This window comes from Triticum aestivum, chromosome 1D, assembly GCF_018294505.1.
Source record: "Triticum aestivum cultivar Chinese Spring chromosome 1D, IWGSC CS RefSeq v2.1, whole genome shotgun sequence".
Taxonomy (NCBI): domain Eukaryota; kingdom Viridiplantae; phylum Streptophyta; class Magnoliopsida; order Poales; family Poaceae; genus Triticum; species Triticum aestivum.
In genome coordinates, this window is record NC_057796.1 from 138,638,982 (window position 1) to 138,649,375 (window position 10,394).

At 44.1% G+C, this 10,394-nt stretch overlaps 1 long non-coding RNA gene across 1 annotated transcript; it reads left to right on the top strand.

The window, feature by feature from the left end:
- The first annotated feature begins 448 nt into the window (after window positions 1–448).
- LOC123166824 (uncharacterized) lies at window positions 449–3,551 on the top strand. Its single transcript, XR_006483710.1, has 4 exons — window positions 449–1,607; window positions 1,701–1,939; window positions 2,400–2,524; window positions 2,628–3,551. It is a non-coding gene; the product is annotated as an uncharacterized lncRNA (long non-coding RNA).
- The last annotated feature ends 6,843 nt before the right edge of the window (window positions 3,552–10,394 follow it).

The window sequence follows — 10,394 nt, forward strand, 5'->3', positions numbered from 1 at the left end:
GTAGAAACGAGTGGTGGGCCCACGAGCCGCTGGTGTCCGTATAGGGCGGCCGAAGTGTGTGTCGTATCAGCAGACTGATACGGATCTTGTACCTTAATTATTCTCAAAAAAGAAAGATCTTGTACCTAATTTAATTGGCAGCTAAAATTAATTTTCAACATGTAATCATATTAACAATGAAAAGATATGTAAATCACGGTCATTACTACATGCCCCCGTTGCAACTTTCTAATAAAAAGATAAAAGGAAGATGTAGGTTATTCAAAACTTTCTTTTCATGCGACTGCGACTTTACTCGAAACCATTGTATAATCTCTATTTATAATGTCTGAATTGGTCAATAGCCTTCACGGTTTATTTTCATCTGATCTTTTTTCGTCGTTTTTTTTCATCCCGTCCCATCACCCCTCCTGCTAAACAACGAAAAAACCCACTCCTCCCTCCCGACGAAACCCGTGCAAGCACATACGCACACCACCGGTTCCTCATCCTCCTCACGATCGCCCCAATCCCGCCTGCAAGCCATGGCGGCCGCCCCCAGATGCCTTGTCGATCCTAATCCACACGCTACCGCGCCTCCCTTGCGAAGACGCCTCGCCATGGATCTCAATCGGCGCCACGACGGCCATGGCCTCCCCACCCGCCGACGTTCCAGATCCGGCCATCGTTGACCCCCTCCACATCAGTGATCGGTCAAGGTAGGGAGTGTGGCTCTATCCATCTTCCTGCGCGTACTGCGTCCGTGTATCCCGGGCAAGGGTGCTTGTGAGACCGGGAGGCGATCAAAAGGAGGAAGAGGAGATCCATGGTTGGGGATACATTCAACGACCTAGGCATCATCCTCCCTGACGTCGTACTCGAAGCCCGTAGCCATTGCCTCCTCAATCTACGTTGGTCAGCAGCAGCAAGGTCAGCCCCCACTATATATTTTCTTCGGATCTTGCATCGCCATGGTGACTCCACAAAATTTGTACATCCATTGCCGATGTTGGTATTTATTCAGCAGAGAATTAACAACACTAGACCAAAGCAAAGGGGGGTCAGCCTGAATGGGACGTATCACCTTCCAGAGGACTCACCCTAGCTAGCCTGCACGGTACCTTTCATTAGCACTTCTCCTAGTAAGTTTGCAAATTTTGGATCCACCACTTTTGGATCATGCTTGGTGTGTGCTGACGGTGCGCGAGGAACGTGATGGTTTTTCTCTGAATCATGCATAGTTCTCTCAATATTGTACGTGTTGTTCTCTCGTGTTGTTCTCTGCATGATGTGTGTTCTCGTGTTGTTCTCTGCATGATGTGTGGTTGATGGCCTGATGGGGATGCGGAGGCGACGACTAGCGGTTGTTCTATTTACACCTGACATGGTTGAGAGGCTAGGGAGCAGGCGATTTTGCACTCATATTTGGTCGGCGAGGGAGATGAATTTGGGAGAGACGTGGCTGGGAGTTGCACCAGTCATTTTTCCGCCCTCTCTATGTTATCCCTTTGCACTAATCGGTAATTGCTTTTCGACCAGGGGATAGGGTAGCGTACACGAACAACAAAATTGTAGAAGGTGAGGAGGACAGTTTGAATCACAACATTATGTGGAGTATTGAGATGCAGGTAAGACATGTGTAATCTGAATTGAGACATATGGAGGGCTTACATAGTATGTATGTGCAATCTTTAATTGTAGGTTGAATTCTTGTTCTCTAGATCCACCTTCACCGACATCACGCGCTCGTCTGTGACCTCCCACCAGCAGCGCCTTGAGGCCACCCACACAGGCGACCAAGCAATTCCATGCTGTCACCCTGCTACTTCGCCAACGACATCGAGGAGGTCGTGGGTGAGAGCTACTGTCCTCCTTGGAGAACATGCTGGTGCCCCATGCGTACGAAGAAGAGCTAAGACACTCGCATGGGTGCTCAAGGAAATACACCATATTGAGCGAGGTTAGATTAAAGTTTCTTCATTCTTCACTAGCTATTCTTGTGCCTTTAGGTATTTCAGATAAGTATCGTATGCTGCCTGCAACATATAAGGGAAACAAAAAAGGATTACAAAATACTTATGCTTCTTCATAGTTGTCCATTTGGTTCTAAAATTTGTCGAGTGGCAGACTATTTTACATTAATTAATAAATAACGTTGCTGCACACGTGAGTTGGTTTGCAATGAAGTGGGCCAGTATACATGTTTTTGTTGACTAAATATTTTTCATAAATACGGGGGTATGAAGATAATCTATTCTTTCTTTACCCCGTTGACAATGGGACAATGATCTTTTTGTGTTTTAGAGTAAAAAAACAGACTCTAATCTGAATCTAACGAGTAAAAAAATTATCATTGTGTTTCAGAGTGTTACACAATTTATCAACAAGAGCAAAGACTCTAATCTGATGATGTAGAACAGCTTTAATGTGACAGAGGATCGTGGTGGTCGATGGATTCTGCACCTGGTAGTAGACTAAGAAAGGAACATTATGTATGGAACACAATGATATTCACAGCACCCCTGCACTATGTGAGATTTAGAAGGTATTCAAATTAGTGTTTGTTGATAACTGCAAATTTCGTGTGTCCGAGTTTCATATTTTTCTATCCCTGTCAACGTACTAATCCGTTGTTCTTTGATGTGCAGTTGGTACCGCCGGCGGATGCATCCATGTGCTAATCTGCTGGCACCGAGTAGGCGGAGCCAAACGAGTGGGGGCCTCCAGCCGGCTGGTAGTGGACAACAACACCGGGTTTGTTAATTACTCAACAAGTCACAGATTGATCTATTTTTTATTAGTTTGGAGTGGATTATCAGGCCTGCCGCGCAATCATAGATTTACCTTTTGATTTATGTGGGTGGACAAAAACACCCTTTCTGAAGTTTTCTAGGGATTGTAATGAAGCACAACTTGCTCAGTGATACCAATCCCTTCGAGCTCCCTCAACCCTTCGCCAACACTTCTTCAGTTTCTCAACACAAGTGAGTTCTCTCTGCACCAGCATTATTGTTAATCAATGTACGAGCCGGTAATCAGAGTTTAGATACATGCTACTAATGCTAGCACACTCCCCACGTGGACAGAGTGGCGGCCGAATGATATAGTTAAACAATTAACTGATTTGGTAGAAGTGACGAACCTTATTACGGACAAAGAGAGATGCATAATTTTCCTAATTTGTTTATTATTGGTCGTTCCATGCATCGTTCGGGGTAAAAAATGACTAGAACATGAGTTTTTCCCTGTATACTTATCCATGCCTGATGGCACTACACCGCATTAGCATACTTTAAGTTTGTCCTTGTATTATCTCTTATTCAGGGTAGAAATGCCCGGAACAAACAAATGACGAATTGTAGTGTAGTCATTCTTGCAGTTAAAGATTATGTTTAAAATTGTTCATCACTTGGGATGCTGCCAACTTGCAGGGTGGATGAGACATTAAATTGCCATATTGCTTTCCCCTCTTATTCACTGTTGTAAGCTTGGTTCTTGAGGAACTTCTCATTGTTGTACATGTAGGTTGTGGAAAATAGAAATAAAATCTATTTGTTCATTCTTCTACTGTACCACCGATCCATCTCCCACGGTTCAGTAAATTTCAGTTATGTGCTTAAATTTTAGGAAGCCATCATCTTCTAAAACATATTGTTACCTACTCAAACATATTGTCTTCCTTTGTGTTTCCGATAAATTATTTACAAAACACACGTAAAATAGAAGTTGCAGAACCTGCATTGGACCATGCTCATTTGCTTTGTCCATTTTTTCGAAGAAATAATACTCTCCAAATACCTAAGCATTCAGAATTATGACTTAGTGTGCTATTACATTTCCCAGTATCGGACGCCATATTTTCTGTGGGAATCATTGACACAGTTCCTTCAGAAAGTTGTATCACTGAAATGGACAAACTGCTCTTATGTAATTCTACCACCCATTCTGATTATGAGGCAAATATACATGTTATGCAAGCGTACTATATATTGTTCAGGATAGTGTGTGTGACATATGTGGGAACGGGGAGGAAGATGAATATCATGTTGTTATATCATGCACAAAAAGTAAGGCGTTGAGATTTGCCATGAGGAAAGAGTGGAGGCTTCCAGAAGAAAAGGAGTTCTGGTACACTGGAACAGACTGGCTACAAATCCTACTGGACAAGTATGATTCAGAGATAAGAAAGAAAATTCTGCTGTTGTTATGGAGAACCTGGTTTCTACGAGATAACTGTGTCCACAGTGATGGCAAAGAAACCATTTCGAGACCGGTGATGTTCCTTGTGCAATATGAGGAGGAAATCAGGAATCTGTCGCTATCTGCTGTTGGACAGGGAAACAAGAGTTGCTGGTCCCTGTCTGCATCTGGACACACCACGCCTAGGAATCAGCCGAACGTCGAGCCAAATGCCCAGCGGAAAGAGCCGTCTGAAGGTGTTGTAAAACTGAACACTGACGCTGCCTTTTTGTCAGGCACAGGCCAAGCCTGGGCTAACGCGATCGCACGGGATCATACGGGGCATGTTGTCTTCTCGGCGAGTAAATCGATGAATAAATGCAGATAAGTTGAAGAGGCAGAGGGGCAAGCTATCCTGATGGGTCTGGTATCGCTGTCGAGACTGTACCAAGGCCCACTGATCATTGAGACTGACAACAAAATGATTGCAAATGAATTGGGCCAAGCCAGATCAAACCGATCGAGATGTTTCTGGGTTGTCTGTGAGATAAAAAACACAAGCCGGGTCTTCAGTTCAGTTCGGGCCAAGGCCATCATAAGGGAACAAAACTGTCTAGCACATGAGCTCGCTGCCAAAGCTAGATGGCATGAGGACTCATTGATAATTGCGGACGTGCCCGAGGAGCTTCGTTCGCTGATGCTATCTGAATGTACCAAGTGATGTATTTGGTCCTTTTTTAGGTAGTCATCCTCAAAAGGAAATATACATGTTATGAAATGCCTTCCAAGTCAACCACATAGTCATTTTTTAAGAACTGGTGGGAATTCATTTGTCGATAAAATTATTTCTACATTAAGCAAATAAACAGTGTGATGAACTTAACAACTGTAGCGACCCGGCCTTAGGCGGTCAAATCTTTGTGCTTAAGTGTCATCCCCGGATCGGTAATGCTGACACACACAGTACTCAAGGATTTATAACAGAGTTCAATCACACACTTAATACAATGAATGTCTTAAAAGAGAAATTATTATAATAATATGGTTGAAGGCCATCTAAATAAGATAACAGCGGAAGCTTCGAAGGTAAATGAGTCCATCAACTCCAACGGCATAGCTGAGTGCACGACAACGACCTAGCGCACCTTACTCTTGGTCTGAAACCTCTGCAACATAATACGTTACAGTCTGTGAAGGTCAGCACATGGAATATGCTGGCAAAATAACATTATAGAGCAATGAATATGTAACAGCTATAACTATATGCATATTTGGCTAGTGGAGACTCTATGGTTAATTTTTTTGCAGAAAGCTAGTTTTTTCCTATAACAAAGGAATATATTTTATTTAACTACAAAGTTTGTTGAAAACATTGAGAAGGTTCCTCCAACTCAATCCCAAATTAATAATCATCAACCCCACAAATTAATTAAGTAGAGTGATGAGATCAAATCAATAATTCAAGTACCAGCTACTCAAGATGACCATAACCGAGGACACGGCTAACCATGATTAGTTTGTACACTCTGCAGAGGTTTGCACACTTTTCCCCACAAGACTCGATCTCCTCCGTTGGATTTCTCGCACTACAAGTTGTTTGAGAAACGTATGACCGAGACACAGTCTTTCAAAACCATCAACTCTTTACTCTGGGTAGACAGTACCACCTACTTTCCCCTACATCTGCTAGCCTACCACTGAAAGAGGTCACACAACATACTCAACTATGCCAGAGCCCATAATGGCTTGTGGCTGCACACGGAAGTTTTCAGCATGAATAATCGTATGATCCCTTTGAGCCTAGGTGGCAAACCGTAGTATGATCACATGGGTACTCCGGGATATCCCAGGACAACGCTGGATTGCTCCAGGTGCCCAGACAACCACTGGGTGCTCCAGGGTGCCTCAACCAATCCACCCAGATGTGTATTAAAGTAGCCATCTTAAATTTAACCATTAATTAAAACTCTCACATATGTCATGGATCACTCAAACCCAAACCACGTCTACGAGCATAGCATAGCAGTATAAGCATAACGTAGAAGTAACTCCCAGGGTTTGAATTAAAGACAATAGGTTCTACCTCATCAACTACTTCCCAATACCCACAAGTATTCAAGTCCTAACCATGCAGTGTTTGAGGATTGAAAACTAATACATAAAAACTGGGTAATAAAGGGTATGATAAAAGTGTTACTTGCCTTGCTGACGATCTGAAAACCCTAGTGACTCGTAGTAGCACGCTTCGCACTCCGGAAACTCTATCGTGAACAAACAGTAGCATACATAAGCACTCAAGCATAAGATGCAAGGGTAAAACTCAAGAGAAAAGATCCAATCTGAAAGTTCAACTGAAGAGCTTTGATTTGCAAAAAGAATCAATCAAATCGGAGCTACGAAACTCAAACTACGATCAAAAGAAGTTCGAATTCAAATATGCTTGAAAGCAAATTTTAATTTGCCAAAATCATGTTCAAGTTGATTATCTGGAAAGAGGGGAACAAGTAGAAGATTTTGGCGTTGGTTTCACTGGATTTGGATGAACGAGCAAAAAGTTGCGAGGGTTTGAAGATCAGGGACTAATCGGTGAGAAAAGTATTCACGGAAAGATCCCTGACCGAAAATAAACAGAAAAAGAAAAATCTAACGAACGAACGTTCGCTATGAAACCCTAACGAACGGAAACGTTCGCTACCGAGGATTAATGGACGAACGTCCGCAAATTAAAATCGAACGTAAAAACCTAGAAAAACCCTAACCCTAAAAATAAACCAATCTAAACCGAAGAACAAAAAAAACCAAAAAAAGAACCGGCGAACCGGGACGGTTTTATACCAGTTAACAGCGACGGCGGGGTCAACGGTGGCGACGAAATCTGGCGGCTCCGGCGAGGCAAAGCGGCGGCGGCGGCGCGGAACAGCGACGGCGAACAGCGACGCGTGGGCGGCGGCGCAGGTGGCGGCGGCGAGCTGCGGCGGCGGCTAGCGGCTGCGACGGCTCCGGCTTGCGGGAGGCGGCGAGTGGCGACGTCGGGTGAGGAGGGGCGGCTGCGGCGGCTCCGGCTCGCGGGAGGTGGCGAGTGGCGGCGTCGGGTGAGGAGGAGGGGCGGCAGCGGTGGCTCCTTATAAAGGCCGAGGGGGGCGGCGTTGCTTGGGCGAGGGGGCGGCGCGAGGGAAGTCCGAGCCGGACTCCTCGGCGTCTGTGCGGCGGCGGGATTCCTCCCTCTCGGGAGGGAGGCGGCGGCGCAGCGGGCCGGCCTGCTCGGCTGGGCCTTCGGCCCAGTCGGGCGGGAAGTTTTTTTTTTAATAAAATTCGCCCGAAAGAAAATCCTATAAAAAAATTCTAAAAATTCCAGAAACAATTTTCATCATCTAAACCTAGTATTTAGAACAAAGTGAACATTTTTTTGCCTAAAAATGCAATTTTCAAAAATGCATATTTTTTTAATTCAAATAAAATGCAAATAAAATATAAATTTGATTTTAAAATTTCTCCTATAATTGGAAATAATTGGAGAGAAAATATTAAAACCAAATTGATCCTCCTTTCAAAATTGAGAAAAATTCAAATATGAAAATTTGTGAAACCTCCAACTCTCTCCTTGGGTCCTTGAGTTGCTTAAGATTTCTAGGATCTCAACCAAAATGCAAATAAAAATATGATATGCATATGATGACCTATGTATAACATCCAAATTGAAAATTGGGATGTTACAAACCTACCCCCCTTAGGATGAATCTCGCCCTCGAGATTCGGGTTGGCTAGAAAATAGGTGTGGGTGGTCTTTCCGTTGATCTTCTTCTCACTCCCAAGTGGCTTCCTCCTCGGTATGGTGGCTCCACTGAACTTTGCAAAACTTGATAACCTTGCCGCGTGTAACTCGGCTGGTGAGAATCTTGACCGGTTTCTCCTCGTAAGTTAGGTCACTCTCTAACTGAATTGCCTCGAGGGGCACTGTATCTCTCAAAGGAATATCAACCATCTCAGCATGGCACTTCTTCAACTGGGAAACGTGAAACACATCGTGAACTCCTGACAATCCTTCGGGTAATTCCAACCTATAGGCCACCTCTCCCATACGTTCCAAAACTCGGTATGGTCCTACAAATCTCGAGGCTAGCTTTCCCTTAACTCCGAATCGTTTAACTCCTCAGAGTGGTGACACACGAAGATATGCTCTGTCTCCGGTTTCATAGACTATCTCCTTGCATTTAGTATCGGCGTAACTCTTCTGCCTAGACTGAGCTACCTTCAGTCTATCAAGAATCAACTTTACCTTCTCTTCATATTCTTTGATTAAATCTGGTCCAAACAACCGACGATCTCCAACTTCATCCCACATCAATGGTGTCATGCACCTTCTTCCATACAAAGCTTCGAAAGGTGCCATCTTCAAACTAGCCTGGTAACTGTTGTTATATGAGAACTCTGCGTAAGGCAAGATATCATCCCAACTAGATCCATAATCTAGCGCACAAGCTCTCATCATGTCCTCCAGAATCTGATTGACTCTCTCGGTCTGTCAATCTGTCTGCAGATGAGAGGCTATACTGAATTCTAGCCTAGTACCCAAAGTCTGGTGCAGCTGATTCCAAAACTTCGAGGTAAACTGTGTTCCTCTATCTGATATGATGGTCCTCGAAACTCCATGCAGACAAACGATCATGGTCATATATATCTTGGCCAACTTCGCGCTCGTATAAGTGGTTTTCATAGGGATAAAGTGAGCCACTTTGGTCAAGCGATCAACTACTACCCAAATAGAATCATATCCTGATCGTGTCCTGGGTAATCCGGTAATGAAGTTCATGCCAAGCTTGTCCCACTTCCATTCGTGTATCGGCATAGGCTGTAGTAATCATGCTGGCTTCTGGTGTTCTGCCTTCACTCTCTGACATACATCACATACTGCTACGTACTCGGCAATATCCTTCTTCATACCTGTCCACCAGAAACGTTCCTTCAAATCCAAATACATCTTGGTGTTTCTGGGGTGAATCGAGTATGGTGAGTCATGAGCTTCCTGAAGTATTAACTTCCTGATCTCTGCATTATTGGGCACATATACACGATCCTCAAACCATAAAGTTTCGTGCTCATCCTCACGAAAACCCTTGGCTTTTCCTTTGCTCATCTTCTCCTTTATTTCGGAAATTTCCTTATCCTCTTTCTCAGCTTCTCGAATCTTTCCCAATAATGTAGACTGAACCTCCATTGCTGCAACAAAACCTCTTGGAACTATCTCCAAATGAAGTTCCTTGAGATCGTCGACTAACTCCTGCGGTAATCCTCCGCTTACGAGGGTATTGACATAACTCTTCCGGCTCAAAGCGTCTGCTACGACATTTGGCCTTTCCTGGATGATAATGCAGCTTCATATCATAATCCTTTATTAACTCCAACCATCTCCTCTGCCTGAGATTCAACTCCTTCTGGGTGAAAATATACTTCAGACTCTTATGATCCGTGTATACATCACAACGGTTTCCAATAAGAAAATGTCTCCAGGTCTTGAGCGCATGCACTACTCCTGCTAACTCCAAATCATGTGTGGCATAATTCAACTCGTGGGGTCGAAGCTGTCGTGAGGCATATGAAACAACTCTTCCATCCTGCATAAGTACAGCTCCAAGTCCTAAGCGAGAAGTGTTGCAATACACTTGGAAATCCTTGCATATATCCGGAAGAATCAACACTGGGGCTGTAACCAAACGTTTCTTCAACTCCTGAAAACTGGCCTCACATTCCTCGGTCCATTTGAACTTAGTGTCCTTCTTCAACAACTCTGTCATGGGTTTCGCAATCTTGGAAAAATTCTCAATGAACCTCCTATAATATCCTGCGACTCCCAGAAAACTGCGGATCTCTATCTGTTGCTGCTTGCCTTCGATCATAAGAGCCCTATCTACCAACTCCTGGTAGTTAGCAAATGTTTCCACCATCAACTGCATGCTCAGCTCATCATTCAGCCCTTCCATAAACTTCTCCTATTTTGCGGCATCTGTGGCCACATCATCTGGGGCATAGCCAACTAACTTACTAAACTCATCCACGTACTGTGCCACAGTACGTTTTCCCTGGCGTAAGCTGCGAAACTCACGCTTCTTCATACTCATTGCTCCAGTTGAGACATGTGCTGTGCGGAAAGCTTGTTGAAACTGATCCCATGTGACATTGGCTATGGGAAAAGTGGCTGTGTAATTCTCCCACCATGAGGCCGCGGGTCCATCCAATTG